Genomic DNA, 20295 nt, shown 5'->3' on the forward strand with positions numbered 1-20295 from the left:
ATAGACAAAAGGGGTAGATTTGAAAGTAGTACAACATATCCAAATTTCAAATTGAAATAATATTTGGTTCAAGAGATTGGTAGGAAAAACCTTGTGTATATTCTCTTATTATTCTTTTATTGAAAGCGTTTTTCCCTCTTATAATGAAAAGTAAAGAAAAATTTTGAAATTTTCATTCACCAATTGGATAGGAATGCTATTTTATTCCATTTAATTAAATATGAATTTTTTCGAATTTAATTATATATTCCTTTTGAAAATGAAAATTGGGGAAATAATGAAAATTTTGAAAAATCAAGATAGACAAAAGGGGTAGATTTGAAAGTAGTACAACATATCCAAATTTCAAATTGAAATAATATTTGGTTCAAGAGATTGGTAGGAAAAACCATCAAACGATTTTTTCGAATACAATTTCTTTTCCATTATAAATAACAAAGTCGCAGACTGCTTGTTAGGTAATATTTAATTGCCCTTGTATTTAATATTAAAAGAGATCCGCATCAACCTGAAATGGTTTTAAATGGACTTTAGTAAAATAATTTATATACAATTCTTGATTTTATAAGCTTACCTTATTTTAGATCCCAATTATAATTTAAAAGTTCATATCAGCATTTATTTCATATAAGTTTAATTTTTCTTACCAATGAAAAATTTGTAAATGAGATCATGCTGTGTGTCGTGAAGCGACCCTCATAATTTTTGAAATATAAATGTGGATTCATAATTTCCTTTTTGCCCTAAAACTAACCGTTCTCGAAATATAGCCATTTTCCCACTTTCACATGTAAGTTAAAAAATACGTATTCGACCAATAAACACAATAAAATTTAAAAAAAAAATCATTATGGGTATAACATTTTCCAAATTCTCGAGTTTTCCCAAAATTTTGCATTGATGTTATTTGGAAAAACATTACAAGCAAGAGGTTTATGAGATGCCCAAGTTGTCCGTCTTACTCTATAATTTTAGAAACTGAAAAAATTTAAGATAATTACCTTGAATTGGACTGAACTAAACGGCTAGTAGACGCTTCAATATCAGGGAAAGTTAGATTTTCAGTCGAGCTAATAAATTATATTATATAAAATTTGTTTTAAAAAATTGATTTAAAAACATACCTAAAAGTTTTCTGTGATCGAAACTAAACGTCTATTTATAAAAAAAAAAATTATTAAATTATGGTTAAAATAATTAGGTTATTAGAATAGCAGTATAATGTACACACCTTCTATATAAAAATCCACGTCAAAATAAAACACTTTAAAATAAATTTACACAAAGCTTCTTCTTTAACTCTTTAACAAACTGAAAATTTTTGTCACTAAAAAATGAAAATATCACTTAAAACTCAGTGGCACTAGGAAAAGATAAAACAAACCATATTCTATATAGACAGGCATACAAGTTTAAACAGACCTAACTAAACGAGGAGAAATTGAATACACATACATACACAACGTTTTATTGCTTATATTGTAGATAGGAAGGAGAATTGTAAAAATATATAAAATTGAAAGTATTTTTCCTACCAATAATGAAAAGTAAAGGAAAATTTTGAAATTTTTGCAAATGTATACTTTGCAAATGCTATTTGCTATGTTAAGGCTATCTCGAATTTTTTCGAATTTAATTATATATTCGTTTTGAAAATGAAAATTGGGGAAATTAATGAAAATTTTGAAAAATCAAGCTAGACATAACAGGTAGATTTGAAAGTAGTACAACATATCCAAATTTCAAATTGAAATAATATTTGGTTCAACAGATTGGTAGGAAAAACAATCTAAAATTTAATACATTGATAAAAAATATGTATAGAACACCCTTAACTTCAGTAATCAGGCGTTGTTTTCAATGTGGTATGTTTGTATCGTGACGATGACGGTGACAATGACGCGAGTTCCATGATTTCTGTTCACACAAAAAGTGCTCAACGTGCCAAAAGAAGTTTTCCCTTCATAAACAATTTTTTTTGTGTAAATGTGCATTTTCGTAAACAGAGAGAGAAAGAAGAAAAATTGAAAGATTTAAAGGGTAAAACTGGATAAAGGTTTAAATGATATTACCAAAAAAAAAAAAATTGAATATTCTCAATAATTTTGTACATATAGTGCAGCATATATAATTTTCATTAAATAATTATATTTTAACAAGAATATATGATTATATATAACTATAAATGTATATTATATGTATGTATGTTTAGTTACAAACAAGATATACATACATACATACATACATATTGCATGTTTGATCATGTTACGAAGTCCATCAAGTGTCTAACTTTTAGACGTATTTTAAATTAAGATTTGGATCATGAAAACATCTTAAATTACATGTGAAATTATTTTAACACAACCATAATATCAATACAAAAAAAAAACAACCATACGATACTAGTATATAGTTTGGTTTATTATTTCTGTTCGGTGTATATTTTATATTGTGTAACCTATACTTTTTATAACAACATTGTAATTATTGCAGTATTTTTGTTGTTCTTGTGTGATGTGTTTGTATATTATACAGTATGGTCTATATTTCTCACATCTTTCAATAAATTAGGCCCTCGACAAACAGAAAGTGATTTATCGTTGGCAGTATTGTAAATACGGCAATTGATCCTAGAATATTTTGACCTATTAAGAATGTACGAGCGCCAGAGCAATTTTGTATAAAAGGTTTGATTTTTTTTTATATGAAGGTGGGCTAAGTCTAAATCAATTCTTAAAAGTAAAGAGGGGGGGGGGCTGTCAGATTATTTAAATAATTGAATGACTTCAAAGACATATTTAACATTGGTTTTATGATAAAACGGTAGATGGATGATATGTTTTCATAGATTTCTTCAAAATTAGTCGGTAGAAGAAACCTTATTAAATTATTTAAAAAAAAACTGTTGTGCCCGACTAAGGATGCATAAGAACGGTGGTGAGGACACAAATTTAAAAAAGTATATATTTTCAATTTTGATGGTGAATTATTTTATAACTTGACAATATAAGACGAAAAGTAAGAATAAAATTTTTCGATATCTGGAGTAATTTTCAAAATATTGAAAATTGAAAATTTTGTTTAATTATTTTGCTTTCGATATTTCGAAAACCAAGGAGATATCGAAAAATTGTATTCTTATTTTTCGTCTTCATTCATCAAGTTATAACAAAAATAATCATCAAAGTTTAAAATAAGGTACAAATAATTTTAACCACAGTCTAAAATTGCCTTTGCGCTCGTACTATCTTTAAAGATCTTTTCAGTTTAAAAAAAATCGATTTTGCATTTCTGTTTTATTTTTAATACAGAATACGTATTATTTTTTAAGTAAATCTTATCAAAAAACTTTGAGATCAAATCGTTACATCAAAACTTCATATACCCTAAAAGATCATTTTTGGAACTGCTGTCATTAAAAATTTGTCGCCTCTTTTGGATTTGTGCCTAATTTGTTACGTTTTCAATAAAACTGTCTAACAAAACTTTTCATTAAATAGTCAGCAACTTTTATTTGACATTTTTTTTCGAAAACCTAATAAATTCACAAATATGAAATTTTTTCAATTCCCATGTTTATATTAGATATACTTTTTTTACTTCGTGCAAGGAAAAAAAAGAGAAAAAAAACTTTTATTATCTCAAAAAATAATAAAAACAACTTGATATTTTTTATTTCATAATTTTATTACCAAAATTATTGTGCTACTGAACCAAGTTCGGCTTAGTTCACACTTTCAGTCAGAACTTTGACTGATCTATTTCATTAACACTTTTTTAACTACTTTTTTTTTTTAATAAGTATGCACGATATTCATTTAAATTGATGCCATTTAGGGTCAAAGTTCGTTGGATTATACAGTTAAAACTGATGTTTGTTTATGAATTGAGTTTAACAAAAATTGAATAATAAAATGGTAAATGTGGCTCGTACACCTCGTCGAATTCTAATAAAATTAATCAGAATTCAAAATTTGTCGCTTTGTACCTTAAAGGCGCTTTATTTCACAAATAAAAGGGTATATGTAGTTCCTTTTTATAAGTTATTTGAACAAAATTATTTCTATAAGTTTCACTGAATAATTATGGGTCAGCAAAGTGTTCTAGAAAAGTTCGCGGCAGGAGCTGTGAATCTCGGGTAATTAATTGCGTGTCTCCCAGATCGATTGGAAATTTTTAGTTTTTATAGAAATATCTGTAATTATATTTACGACATTACTCTCGGGGAACCATTCAAATAGTAACATACTAAAGATTTTGGCAACTTTGTTGGGAGTACTTTTCCTATAAAGTGCGCACAATAGTGATGCGACTCGAGTAGGATTTTGCGACTTCAATCACTTCAGTAAGTTTATTACGTCACTCGAATAGTACTCGAGTTTTCGATTCACTCAGGCTAATTTTCGAGTCACAATTTCTAAACGAATAGTAAGAAGAAAAGTTGGGGAAAAATTACTAGTGAGGAAGAAAAAAGAAGGAATTTTCTGCCAATTCAATATTTAATACTAGGAACCATGAGTATAAATTTCTAAAAGCCAATATTCTTTCTAGTAGGAAATAATCGAAAAAATTGTGGATGTACCCATTTTTAAATACCATCATTAATTACCAATATTATGACAATATTAATTACCAATTAATATGAAATAAAATACATAAAATTAGTTGAACATGATTTATCTGTGTAACTCGAGTTTGACAAATTGACTCGAGGTACTCGAGTAAAAGTGGAATCGAGTCGCAGCACTAATGCAAAGATGCCCGATTGATAGTTTATTCAGATCTTCCTTCTTACAGAGAAAAAGCTCCATGATAAAAATATTTTATTTTATAATTCCTGCCTTGAATTAAATACATTTATAAAATTTTTGAGATACTTGTATTCGTAAATCGCTTCCACAAAGATGTAAAGCATCAGAACATTACCCAAATATTTCTTGAAGTATGTCGCACATATTAAGAAACATCCTATATAAATAATCTAAAATGTGGAGCTCAGATCAATTTAACCCAAGAAATAAAAAATTGTACCCCAATTAGCTAAAATTACATTAAACCTAACCATAAATACATTTTGACACATATAACATAGTTAACGCATTTATTTCCAACTAGAGTTGTTGTTATCAACACCCGATATTTTTATACCATGTATATTGAATATACCAAGGTATACTAAGTTTAGTCCCAAGTTTGTAACGCTTAAATAATTGATGCTACCAACAAAATTTTGTTATAATTGTTCATAAAATCATCTAATTAATCCATTTCCGGTTGTCTGTCTATCTGTCGTCTGTCGCCTGTCTTTCTGTCATCACGTAACTCAAAAACGAAAAGAGATATCAAGCTGAAATTTTTATAGCTTAGGACGTAAAAAGTGAGGTCGAGTTCGTAAATGAGAAATATAGGTCAATTGGATATTTGGTCTTTAGGACCCATCTTGTAAACCGTTAGAAATAGAACAAAAGTTTAAATGTAAAAAATGTTCTTTATATATAAATAAACAACTTTTTTTGAAACATTTTTTCGTAAACATCACTGTTTACCCGTGAGAGCGCAAATGATACGCAAATTGTATGGTATGTATAATATGGGAATATCAGTTATATATGTGTGACAGAGTAATCAACAATGTCTATGCATGGTATTTCAACAATTAACTCAGACAATTGTTTGTTTTCTATTGTTTTTTATAGAAAATTATTTTTCGATATCACCTGACATAAAGACATTATTCTTTGTGGATAATTTATACGATTGAATGGACGACCCAACTAAATATTTATATAACGGAAACAGAGGTGGAGTTTTATAACAGAAATGTGTGGTGAGAAGTTTATATCTAAAACTATTTTAAGAATGTAGAATATATTTCTTCGCCTTAATCAATAAATGACCGCATTATTTGTGGATGGAAGAAAAATAGACTTAAAAGTATTAGAGAAATAAAAATACTTCTTTGAATGATTTTTAGTCGGCTTACAAACAGACAAGGTTATACATTTGTGCCGATTTGGTATCAAGGTATACTAAGTTTAGTCCCAAGTTTGTAACGCTTAAAAATATTGATGCTATGAACAAAATTTTGGTATAGGTGTTCATAAAATCACCTAATTAGCCCATTTCCGGTTGTTTGTCTGTCTGTCGTCTGTCGTTTGTCATCACGATTACTCAAAAACAAAAATAGATATCAAGCTGAAATTTTTATAGCGTGCTTAAGACGTAAAAAGTGAGATCGAGTTCGTAAATGAGCAACATAGGTCAATTGCGTCTTGTAAACCGTTAGAGATAGCTCAAAAGTTTAAATTTAAAAAACGTTCCTTTTAAAAAAATAAACAACTTTTGTTTGAAACTTTTTTTCGTAAATACCACTGTTTACCCGTGAGAGCGCAAATCATGCGCAAATTGTGTAGTATGTATTATATGGATATATCCGTTATATATGTGTGACATGTATGTATGTGTAATTTGACAGAGTAATCAACACTGTCTATACATGGTATTTCAATAGTTAAGTCAGGCAATTGTTTGTTTTCACTTGTTTCTATGAGATTTTTCCCAGAGCGAAAATGGACGTTAAAATTCAAATAGAAAGGCACAGTTCAAAACCTTTTGCTCTTAACTTTTCCATGTAGTTATTTACCCTAGCCATACAGATTATGACGTTTATTTTCCTAACTAAAAAATTTCACACAAGACACACAATATTTTCTTGTTTTCTTACTCTTAAGAACGTGATTTTGTAGTCTTCGGGGTTTTAGTTTTTATTATTTTATAGAGGAAGAATTTGCTTGGTTACCCTGTACATTTTCTCAATTTTGTTAACAATTTTTTTGTTGATTTTAAAATGATGATCAATTTCGTTAATTTAACAATTTAATATTTAAAACCAACCCAACAGTCATTATCATAAACTTTGATAAAATCAATTTTTATAATGTAGGTAATTATAATAACAATGAATTACATTATATTCTCCAATCAATGACTGTATAAAATGTCATTAAACCTAAAAATTGTGCACATATGTGTTACGATTTTGCTGCGGTTGAAAAAAAAAATTTATTAATACGGTTATTGTTCGATACGATGTGTGATATCGTTTTAACCATAATAGTTGAACGATTCTACGATCATACGATAGATATTTTGGTTGCTGTTGTTGTGTATACTCTAAATATTATGAGTTTTTGTATCGCGATAATTTTGTCTAGACACCTTTATACTCTAAACATAGTAATCAGTAAAATATATTCTGTGTATAGAGAGACGAACGAACGACAATGCTGACACATTAACTTAACTATATGTTCATGAATATTCAATTCATAGAAAATATTTATCGCAATTCGTTTATATGTAGGTATCTCTGGAAGTTCATAATGATTCATTCGTTTGTTATGTCTTTGAAAAAGTCAGTGGAATCGTTTAAAAAAATGCATCGATTTGAAATTTTTAATAAAAGTTTCTGGATGACCAAGTTTTACTCGGTATTTTTTGAGGTGAAAAGGCACAAATTTTATCATTAATATAAGAACCATTTAAATTGTCTCTACACAAATACCCGGTTATGTACTTTATTTCAACGCCAATATATGAGAAAGAGACATATTTTGCAGTTAATGTTTCAGTTTTTCCTGAAAACACGGATAAAAGGACATATCCTTTTTTTTTTTAAATTCCCCCCATTCCTCTACAGTTCTTGCATTTATAAGTACTTCTGCATTCGAATATTAGTAAAACTGAGCAAGTTAAAGTTTCTTCTGGTATCTTGCGGTAAAAAATCGATAAATATCTATATCTCTCTCCGTGAGATTCGAATTTGAAAAGCACTCATTTCCGTTTGTCCGTCCGTCTATCCCCCCATCATCACGATAATTCAAAAAGACGTAAAAAGTGAGTTTTAGTTCGTAAGTGAGCAACATAGTCAATTGGGTCTTTTGGATGTATAGGGATCCATTTTATAAACCGTCAGAGATAGAACAATCTAAAATATTTTCCTTATAAAAAATAATCTACTTTTGTTTGAAACATTTTTTCGTAAATATAATTGTTTATCCCTGTTCAACTAGTGGTCTTGTGAAATATTCTCGGAAAAAAAAAAAAAAAAATACTAGAAAATACTTTCGAAAATTTTCGAAATTTTTTAACACACAATTATGGCGGCCCTTTGATCACCACCATACTACATTTTAAACTTTTATTCAAAATAATTCAAGCACTAACATTCAACACTTTCATACAAGGTATTTCAACAATTAACTCATAGAATTGTTTGTTATCATTAGTTAGCTTTAGATTTTGGGTTTTATACAAAGTCAGTAATATACCTATACGAATGCGAACGATGAACATTCTAAGTGATATTACTATAACAGTACATATAATTCACATATAATGTTATAGCAACAGTTAGAATGGTAAAACACATGCTTTTTTTTGTGACACAGAGTGTACATAAGAATGGCTTCACAGATTCACAATTTTTTTCTCAAATTTAATTGTACCAAAATTTTCGAAAAGTTATGCGTTATTATACCTGAAAAAATTGGTTTGTTTTTACTTGTTGTTCCACAAACTGTTAAATTCGCTAATAAAAAGTTATAGTCACTCAAAAGTGACTTACTAATAGGCGCTAACCATTAAGCGTTAATTTTTGGACGACAAATGGGCTACGTGGATAGAAAAATAAGTAAAAAAGACCTTCACATATTGGCCCCTTGTATATGGTCAACATCTCTTTAGGGTAAGACTCGTAATATTAACGGAATAAATTATAATCACTTTTTTCGATAATCTCGCTCACATATCCTAGGAGGCACCGTTAGTTAATTTAATCAAAATACCATAATATATAAATTATTATATTTTGGTCATAAATTTATATAATATAATTTAATATGAATGGATGAATGAATGTGTTGTTCGGTGGTAATATAATTTACATGATTATTGGTTCAAGGATACAAATTGTTTTACTTTTTATATGTTGTGTTACAAAAGTGATTTAAAAACATTATTAAATTATGTTATATATGTTACGTTTTTTATTTATAACCAAGGACAAATATATTTCAGTGATAATATTTTATCTTATTTTGTATGCTTATCATATTCATTTAAATATAGAAATAAAAATATTTATTATTACCATATTTAAAATATGATTTTTGTTACAAAAAAAAAAAAAATTGCAAAGATTTGTTCCATTAAGGTTGATCGGACAATACACTGCAATTTTAAAGTACACTCTAAATTTTTTTTTAACAGAAATTAAAAATTGTAATCTTATAATTAATTTTAAGACTAAAAAAATGTATTTACATAAAATATGATGGAAGCGATGTTAAAATCGGAACGGCGCAACCTTACCATGCATTGTCATTCAAACTAAATGTGCATGCGAAATTTCAGCTCAATCGGTTGAAGATATCTACTTCAAAGTTGAGTTCAAAGAATCCACCGTAACATACATACATACATTGCAAGTTAAATAAATGCTTTTAAAAAGCACAATCCTTCGTCTTCAATATAAAAAAAATCCTTACTTAACTGCACTGACAAACACAGTAAACATAAATTGAATGACAGGGTTAATAGAGAGCGACAACAATAATAACATGCATCCGTAAGAGCAAATAAATTGCGGCTTACAAAACAAGCGGGGGCAAGGTAGCTCAAGTGATCTATTTGTGATGGAGTGGTTATCTAACTACGACAAAAAACAACTTTCAATGCAAGACAAAAGAGATAAGTTTTCTGACTTTGGTCCGGAAATTTGGTATAAATACTCCACTGTGCATCGAGTAATAAAAATAATGAAGAACAATTTTTAACAAATATTTTTAATTCATACAAAATTCCTTCAAAAATTTAAAACTCTACATTTTATTTCTTATTACATTTAATTTAAAATGAAGGTAATCTCATATGTATAAAAATGATTATAAGAAATGTATGATGGTCTCAGTGTGACGCTGTAAGCCCCCCATGTAGAAATATTATCATAATATGAAAACTATATCGATAAAACTGCCGAACTAGTTTTTATTTATGTTAATAAAGCGCGATAGAATTTTAAATGTATTTATTTGTTCACAGTTAATATAATGATTAATTTTATGATCACATAAAAATTTATTAAATGTTTAATATAATTATAATAAATATTTTTATTCTTTAATAAAAATCTTTTACATAAAATAGAATCAACGAAAAATGCACAAGAAAGTTAAAAAATAATTTTAAGTATCAATAATAGGGTATTCTACTATGTTTGAAAAGTACTTCAAAATGTTGATTTTCCTAATAAAAAGTCACAAAAAATATATTTCGGGAAAGTAAAGACGATTTCTTGCCATTAAATTAAATTTTAAATTGGTGACGTAATATTGGTAAAAACAATATAATATTGGTAAGTCGTTTATACCACTCCTTGGGCCAAATGTGGAAACCATCATAGTAAAATATTTTCAAAAATATTGCAGTAACGTTAAATTTAATTGCATACTTGGTTCATTAAAATAGGATAAAATTTGAATGTGAAAGAGCAAAATAAAATTTTTAGGATTTTAATGACGTCATAGAGTATAAAAAATCATTTTTTGGACATCTCGGCCAAATTTTGTTCAATTTGAATGCAATTTTTTTTGAAACACTCTAACTTTGGGCCGTACTTTCCATTTTTCTTGGTAGTAAGTTGCTTATATCACTTCTTGGGCCAAATGTGAAAAATATTGCAGTAACGTTAAACTAGACCAGAATTTTGAAGACAATGACCCAAAATTAGTAGGATTACATACTTGGTTTATTAAAATAGGATAAAATTATTGTGTGATAGAGCAATATAAATTTTTTTTTTGGATTTTAATGAAGCCATTGGGTATAAAAAATTATTTTGAACATCTTGGCAAATTTGGTTCGATTTGAATAAAATTTTTTTTTGAAACATACTAACTTATGGTAGTTTTTTCCTTTTTACCTGGTAGTAATTCGCTTATACCACTCCTTGGGCCAAATGTGGAAACCATGATAGTTAAATTTTAAAAAATATTGCAGTAACGTAAAATTTGTCAAAAAATTTGAAAGTAGGGTTCAAAATAAGTGGGATTACATACTTTATTTTTTATAAAGTTTATTTAAATAAGATAAAATTTGGGTTTGATGGAGCAAAATTAAATTTTTTGGATTTCAATGACTTTATAGAGTATGAAAAGTCAATTTTTTGGATATCTTGGCCAAATTTTGCTCGCTTTGAATGAACTTACAATTTTTCGTGTTTTAAGTCGCTTATACCACTCCTTGGGCCAAATTTGGAAACCATGATAGTTAAATGTAAAGGGAAAACGCTAGATGGATGATATGTTTCGATAGATTTCTCCAAAAGTAGTCGGTGGAATTAAAAAAAAACTATTTAAATTATAGTTAAAACCTTAAAAAGATTGAGAAAAAAAAACCCGTTGTCCCCGACTTATTGAGAATGTATGAGCACGGTAGTGGGGGCACAAATTATAAAATTATATATATTTTCAAAAAATATATATTTTCAATAACTTGACAATATAAGACGAAAAGTAAGAATAAAACTTTTCTATATCTAAAAGTTTTTTTCAAAATATTGAAAATTTTCTTAAAATTTTCAGCTTTCGATATTTGCAAAGCCAAGGCAGATACCGAATAAAATTTATTCATATTTTTTGTCTATATTCATGAAGTTATAACAAAATTAATGATCAAAGTTGAAAATAATGTACAAATAATTTCAACCACAAGTCTAAATTTGCTTAAGCGTTCGTACTACCTTAAAAAATGTTTTTTTTTAGATAGACCCACCGTGTCACACTGGACTTTTATTTTATGAATTCAAAATTAAAAAAATATTTAAATATTATCAGGTTTACATTCCAATAAACAATTAGAGTTTTGTGCATCATTCGTTTAATTTTTAAATAACTTGATTCATATCTCATTCATTTGTGGTTGGAAAAATTATAATGTGGTTTAAATTTATTTCGGGAAATTTTTTGGAATAATTTTTATATTCATTAGCTTATATAATTTTAAATATTGTTATTAATTTTAAACATTTAATTTTTAATATTATTTTAGAAAAATATGCTTTTTGTTTAAACCACATGAATATTTATAATTAAATAATCTTTTCTTTCTTACAGGAAACTTGGTGCAGCTTTTATTTCGTGGAAGTTTATCCATTAAAGAATAAGATTTCGTTAAAGGTAAGTTCTCTGATCTCGAAATACCTTGTAGTACAGGGCTGTATAACAGGGTGAATAAAGTAAAATATTAGATTCAATAGTCGTAAAATAACAAACAACATTCGTTGGCAACATTTTTATCAGAAATTAAAAAAAAAAAACTATTTTAATTAAAGTTAAAAACTTTATAAATTATTGAAAAAAACCCGTTTTGTCCCAAAAAATTAAGGATATATGAGCACGGTAGTGGGGACACAAATTTAAAAAAGTATATTTTTCACTTTTGATGATGAATTATGTTATAACTTGACAATATAAGACGAAAAATAAGAATAAAATTGTTCGATATCTGGAGTAATTTTCAAAATATCGAAAATTGAAAATTTGGTTTAATTATCTAGCTTTCGATATTTCGAAAACGAAGGCAGATATCGAATCATTTTTTTCATATTTTTCGTCTACATTCATGAAGTCATTAAAAAATTCATCATCAAAGTTGAAAATAAGGTACAAATAATTTCAACCCTAAAAATCTAAAGTTGTCTTGATGCGCGTACTACCTTAAAGTACCTTGAAGATCAGGATCAAATCCAAGATCATCCGAAGATTTATCGTTCGATTTCCTGTAATTTTAGTCTTTTACAGAGTTTTTTTTTTTTAAATTGATAGTTGAGGGCTTTCCATATTTTTTTCAAGTATACGTATTCGTTGTGTGCGTAGTCATGGTAGGGACAATAAAATCGATGCCAGCGCTTCCAGTGAAAAATTTTAACGTTAAAGGGGGCTGTTATTACTAATTTGCAGTTCTTCACATGTTAATGTTATAGAAATGTCAAATTAAAATTTTTGTAAAACACGAATTAATTAAACTTAATGCATTAAAAATTGTGAAAATAAGAAATCAAATTGCATAAATATTATTTTTCAAATGTAAATTATTTATTTAAATTTGTGAGACAATAATATTAAATTTTCAATGTAAGTCTTAAATGCAATCCATACAATTATATATGCATCCATACAATTCTATAATTAAAGTAGTGTATCGTTACCATGGAAACGAAACTCACGCACGGAGCGAATAATAATTATTAAGTACATAAATCAATTTGGATCTAGGTCACACTTTTTAGTTGAACTAGTAGTATAACGCTTTAAGTTGTCAAAGGTTTATTATTTAATTATGTTAACATCTCAGTGAATTGTCTTGAAATTATGAAGATGACAAGCATAAAATAATTATGCTATAACATATCATACGAACGATAAATAACTCGCATACAACGTTCATATAATAACTATCGAATAACACACATGTTAAAACGAGTGACTGCAAACTGTAGACGGTTATACAGGGTGTTCTATAATTGACTGCAGACCTTTTCGCTTCCTGAATAAGCTGAGAAAATAATAAGAAAATGTTCTCTACCAAATTTTGAACTGGGGACTAATTTACGAGATAGTTAACTAAATCGATTAATAAAAAATACATTCATCAAAATAATATTCATTCAATAAAACACCATATAAACAGAGGAGGTGTTTTATCATAGTGTATAGGGGTGCAAAATTACTACAAAAAAAATTTAAAACAAAGTCTTATACATCGTATCAACTTACAATTTCAACACACTATACATAGTGTGGTTTGTCCGTGAGTCCACTGTCGGCTTTGATAAATACATGCTAAAGTATGTGATATGCGCACGATAGTTTGGGTTCAAAATTTAATTTACATAGAAAAGGAGTGTAATAAAAACTTTTATGGGTTAGTTTTTATAATAATGTAAATAGTCAAATAGGGTTTTTTTTGTAGTAATTTTGCATTTTAGTCACTCCTTCACACTATGATAAAACACATTCTCTGTTTAAGTGGTATTTTATTGGATTAATTTTAGTTTGATGAAGGTATTTATCATTAATTGATTTGGTTAACTATCTCATAAATTAGTCCTCAGATCCAAATTTGGTAAATAGCATTTTCTTCTTTTTTTCTTAGCTTATTCAAGAAGCAAAAGGTCTACAGTCAATCAGTGGATCGATAAATGATTAGGTCCCGAGTTCAAAACCGGCTATGCTGACTTTTTAAAATTTATGATCTGTTTTGTAGGTTTGGTAGCATCTAACCCGATTTTTAATATCGTATGTCGCAACTTGCCTTTAATTCTTATACATCAAAATAAACTAAATCTTAAATCTACTATTCCAGATTCGTTCTTTTCTAATCACTCTGTAAAAGATTATCCATTCAATAAACTATATTATAAATGTTCACAAAGTTCAAACATTATTTGAACTCATTGTGAACTGGATTAAACTTAGTAAAAACTATATAATACAAAAGAGAAACTTTCTACGTATAAAGAGAGAAGAGAATCCTTAAAATTTTAATCAAATTCCACAAATGATTAATTGATTGATTTTGAGTTATAAGATGAAAGTAAAATATTATTGTTATTATTATTATTATTATTATTATTATATATTTTATATTACAAATTAAATTGATTATTTTATTTTATTATTGATTTTTATTATTTATTAATGTTCTAATAAATATTAAATTCTTTTGTGTATATAGTTCAGGAGTTAAATATAATTTTTATTATTTTTTAATTTTAACATTTATTTGCTAATTCATGATACTTTAAGTCAAAATGAGAGTAGTGTATCTCTTATGTTGTCACGACAGTTGAACATTTACAAACAATATAATTAATGAAAACGGATTTTGGTGGTTTTTAAGGCTTTCGCGCAATTTTATAGCCTCTCCAAATTGAGCTTGATTGTTGAAAATTTGCGTATGTATGTTGAGTTAGTGTCTAGGAAGTTACTTTGGATTTTGAAATTTTTATTCATTTCTACAGCCTTTTCAACTTGAGTCGGTTTAAAATCTGTATGTTAGTTGAGTTAAAGCCAAGAAAATATCTTTTGTAGGCGTGAATTTCCACAGCGCTCCCTTCTCCTTTTTTGTGTCCAAAATTTAATTAATTTTAGCGATTTTAAGACGTTACAACCTTACACACTTATACAGTCCTACAAAACATGGCAAAAGCCCTATTACAATAAAAAGCATCTAATAGGGGAAAAAATGACCTTAGCAATGAAGGTCTGCGAATTTTTTGTTATATATCTGTGAATCTTAAGATATTCTTATAAGAGTGAGAAAGCACGCGGTATCTTAGAAAGAGAGAAGCTGTTTAAGCGCACATTTAAGTGGAACATGGAAAATACGGAATATTTTTTGTACAATTTTATGCCGTTGAAAACTACCTCTTCGCAATAATTCGGGCAAACTTCTCATGTCGTTAGAAATACCTTAAGCCTTTATGTATTGGAATTTTTAAATATTTATTATGAGCAAGCGTAGGTCAAGGAAGAAGGGGTCATTTCAACTCCCATGTTATTTAAAAAATATTAGATTACAAGGAAAAATAATTTTTATGATAATAGTTTAAGTCTTTATCTATCGTATAGTGAAGTTTCGATCATATCTTGACAGGAAAGTAACACCCTACCGACTTTTCTCAAATTCACTACCAGTTATCGATTAGATGGAGTGAAAAAAAACCCAAAATTAGTTTTTTTGAAATATTCAGGTTTCTGTTTTTGCACTAAAATATATATGTTACAGTGGAATTTATTGAGAAATAAACAATAAACTGAAAAAAAGTACTGGCTAGAAAATTTGTTCTTAAGGCAGCAAGTAAATACTTTGATTTAAATATTTTCTTGCTATAATTTAATTTTTAAGAAATCAAATAATAATTTTATTTAATTAAGGAGGTCCATTCGCCGCCGCCAACGTTAAACATTTAAAAAAAATCACATTTCCAGCCAGTGCAAAATTTACTTCTTCCAAGCGAAACGACCTCGTTTGATAAATTGAATAAAAAATCATTATTTTCCTAAATAACAAAAATTATTTATCAATTTTTTAATAACTTTTCAGTCAGATGCGTGTAAATAAAGTTTCTACCTGCACTTTGATTCATGGACTAATTTTTTAATGATGTCTAAATAAGTTGCTTACATGTTGAGTATTTTATAAAAATGAGTGTAAATTAATTATTGTAATTATTTATTATTATTAATATCATTTGTATTTAATTATATATAAATGACTTATTTAACTATTATGTGGTATTTTAATGATATATATTTATAATTTTATACTTTATACGTTTAATAAAGACATTATCTTATCAAATCATTTTTTTTTCTTCAGTGTTTTATTTATTTTAAACTTTGGTTATTACGTTTATTTAATTTGAACTAATTTGTTAAATAGTAAAATTTTTAAAGCAGTGGGGTAGCAACTTTCGGGAAAATTTGATTTTTTTAATACAGTGTATCGTTTTTATGCAGTTTATACTTAACAGAAATCTGATCTTTAAACTGAGCCTACCACAAATTGACAAATAGGGCTAATTCTTTATATTTTGTCTAGCGTCAGAATTTGAGATATCGAAAAAAATTATTATAAATATTTTTTTATACCCATATACCAACAATTTTCATACCAACAAAGTTTTTTAATCTTTTCATTATTTTGGACCATACTCATAATTATTACAAGTTTATTGAGATATTTGAATACATAACTCTATTAAATTATCATTTTGTCCAGTTTTTACATTCCATAGCACACTATAGTTAAAAATTAAAAACTTTTATAATAGGGGATCGGACTAAATTCTTTTTATCACTTCAGATGACGAATTCTCACTTCAGGAATAGAAAAGGGATGGTTTTTTAAAATCTTTACTAGAATGTAAGATATGAACGTTTAAAATTCCTAATTAAACAAAGAGGAAGATCCCACTAGTGACGTCATACGTGGGTATCGCCATAGAGAGATCATATTAAACTTTGTTTTGCTTAAAGGAGATGGAAAACTTTTGAATGCAACCTTTGATTGCTTATAACTTCTTCGTTTTTTAATCAATTTTAATTTCACTTTCAAATTTTGTCAAGGTATCAAGCCTAGTTTTACATTTTTATGGGTTATATGGTCAATTCAACATCAGGATTATCCCTAAGTCAAGACCTTATAATTTTAGGTATATAATTTTTTTCAATTTTGACTATATAATTTGACGAACTTAGACACGAAAGTAAGAATAAAATTTTTCGATATCGAGTGTTTCTGTAAACTTATTTTTTGTTGTAAACCAGTCACCAGAAATGTTATATAAGTACGCATTAAACGCTCGTATTACAGAAAGGAACACTTGAGAGGTTGTTGGATTAGTTTTAATTTTCTAGTAGAAAAACTCTTAATAGTAAATCGAAGTCTTTTTGCATCAAAAATGTTATTTTAGAACGAAAATGAAGAATAAATATCAAATGAAAGAAGTATATTGTCAAATTTCATTCAAATGAACAAAAGGTTTTATGAATAATAAATTAAGAAATTCTTCTCAAGTCAAACAATTATAGATAAAAGAATACCAAAGATAAAAACATTTAAAAAAAGTATAATGGTGTCACTAAAATGTCACAGCAACACTGAAAAATTGATTAATGATTTTAGTAATACAAGTGCATGCATCATTTTATTTTATAAAATTAAGTTAATTATGTAGAAACAAAAAATAACAAACATAAAAAGAGATTATTGAAAGAATGTTTGGTATTTTTTTTTATGTGTTTACAATAAAAACTTTGGTAAAAAATCATGTTTCTGATTATCGACTTAACAAAAAAAAAAAAAAAAAATTAAAAGAGTGGTGCATAAATGGATATACACCGTTAGTATATTATTGAAAAGAGTTTTTTTTTAATGTTTAGAGTTTCACGTCTTTGACTTGGTAACATTCTTTTGTTTGATAATCGATTTGCCAGACAGTTGTTTTGTGTTACTGTTTCATTATGAAAAGATTCACGCTAACGCTTGCAGATATTTTTGAGATGTTTTTACCAAACTAATAGTTTCAAACATTAATAATAATGGCATGAAATTATCTTTCTAATTAGGCCAGTTTCATTGATATTAAATATATTTTTCTTTGCTATATTTATACCATGTATATATGAAATATACATAGTATATTAATTTTAGTCCCAAGTTTGTAACGCTTAAAAATATTGATGTTACGAAAACAATTTTGGTATAGATGTTCATATAATCATCTAATTAGTCCATTTCCGGTTGTCCGTCCGTCCGTTTATCAAGCTGAAAATTTTACAGCGTGCTCAGGAGATCAAAAATGAGTTCGAGTTCGTAAATGGGCAACATGGGTCAAATGGCTCTTGTAAACCATAAGAGATAGAACAAAAGCTTAAGTAAAAAATGTTCCTTATAAAAAAAAACAACTTTTGGTTGAAACATTTTTTCGTAAACATCACTGTTTACCCGTGAGAGAGCAAATTAGGCGCAACTTATATAGTATGTATTATATGGGAATATCAGTTATATATGTGTGACATGTATGTATGCGTAATGTGATACAGTAATCAACATAGCTTATACATGGTATTTTAACAATAAACTCAGTCAATTGTTTGTTTTCACTTGTTTAATTTAAAATTGTTAACTTTCAAATACACCATGTTATGGTTTTTGGTAGCAAAAATACTTTAATATGATGCCATCACTGTTGTATGTAACCTTTATCTTTCAGTATCTTAAGCACTTAAATAATATTTTTTCTTCGTAAATGTTCAAGTTTTAATTAATTAAAATTTCATTATTTATGTTTAAAAGAACGTTAAAAAAATAAAATACAACTAATTTTCAATCCAAAGTGACGGCAGTGCCAGTCACTTTTGGGCTTTAGTTCAGTCATGCTTTATTTCTCTAAAAAAATTATATTCCAATATACTAAAGTTCTTTATTTTATCATTTTTTAATAATTTGTTTTATATAATTTGACCCCTGATACAATTTAAAATACTAAATCATCCATACAGGAAAATAAGTTTTAAAATTATGTCGAAACGCGACTTCCTTTCGCTTGTGTAGTGTCAGTCAAATTTATCATAAAGTTTTAGGAGTAAATTTTTTAATGCAGAAGGATAAATATAGAATCAATCGTTTACATAATAGTATTCATAATATGACGCAAAATAAAAAGCATTTTGAGTCAAATTTAGTGTCAGTCAATATATTGAATCACCTATTTATAAGAAATTGAAAAAATTATGCTTATTATACAAGCACTTTATGTTACATAAAATTGACGTTTGCTGTTATACGTCCTTTCATAATAAAGAAATAAGTATTTTACAACTGTATATTGACGTACGCATCACGCTGTATAGCGTGAATATATACTTTTGTTGTATACCTATACATCTTGGAAACAGAATATTTATTGTAATATTGACCGCAAAGGAAGTGGTTTAATGGAAAATAGCTTATGTATTCTTGCCAATATGTCTACAGTTAAACAAGATGTTTAATAGCATTTTTGCTTGCAAAGATTTTAAAATTGAAATCATTAATAGAATTATTCCATCAGTGCAATGTTTAAACTTATATAATTGATAGCTGCTTGCCTTACATACTTTAAGAAACTTTGTGGCTATATTATAAATGAAAGCGAGCTTTATTCATTTTTTTTTCGGAGATAATGGTGTCAAAAAAGTGTATGGCACGAATGAAATTTCTTTTTGTAGTAGCTAAGCATGCTTTAGAAATTTCAAGGACGTTCCATAAAGATCGGGAATATTCTTGAAAATCCCAGAAAATTCTAGATACTGGAGGAACTTCAAGATCGAATACATTCCAGAATGTTCTGGAAATCATAAACGAAAGTCAAGAAACTTTTTTTCTCAAATGCGCTATGATTTTTTTGTAAGTATGATTGAAACTTTCGCCTGTTTTACATATTTAGGAAAAATTTCTATAATAACCGCCGTTCCATATTTTTGACTCTCATACGGGGGGGGGGGAGGAATTCATACGGATCACAGATCGTATAATAATATTTTTATAATATTAAATTAAAAATTTAAAGAAACCATCTACATAAAATCAGGTCTGGTGAGACTTTATGTCGCTATATTTCAAGAAAATTTGCTTATTTGTCAGAATATCATCACTAATTTTTTAGTTTTCATCGGGTACGGAATC

The sequence above is a fragment of the Chrysoperla carnea genome, chromosome 2 (genome assembly GCF_905475395.1).
Source record: "Chrysoperla carnea chromosome 2, inChrCarn1.1, whole genome shotgun sequence".
NCBI lineage: Eukaryota > Metazoa > Arthropoda > Insecta > Neuroptera > Chrysopidae > Chrysoperla > Chrysoperla carnea.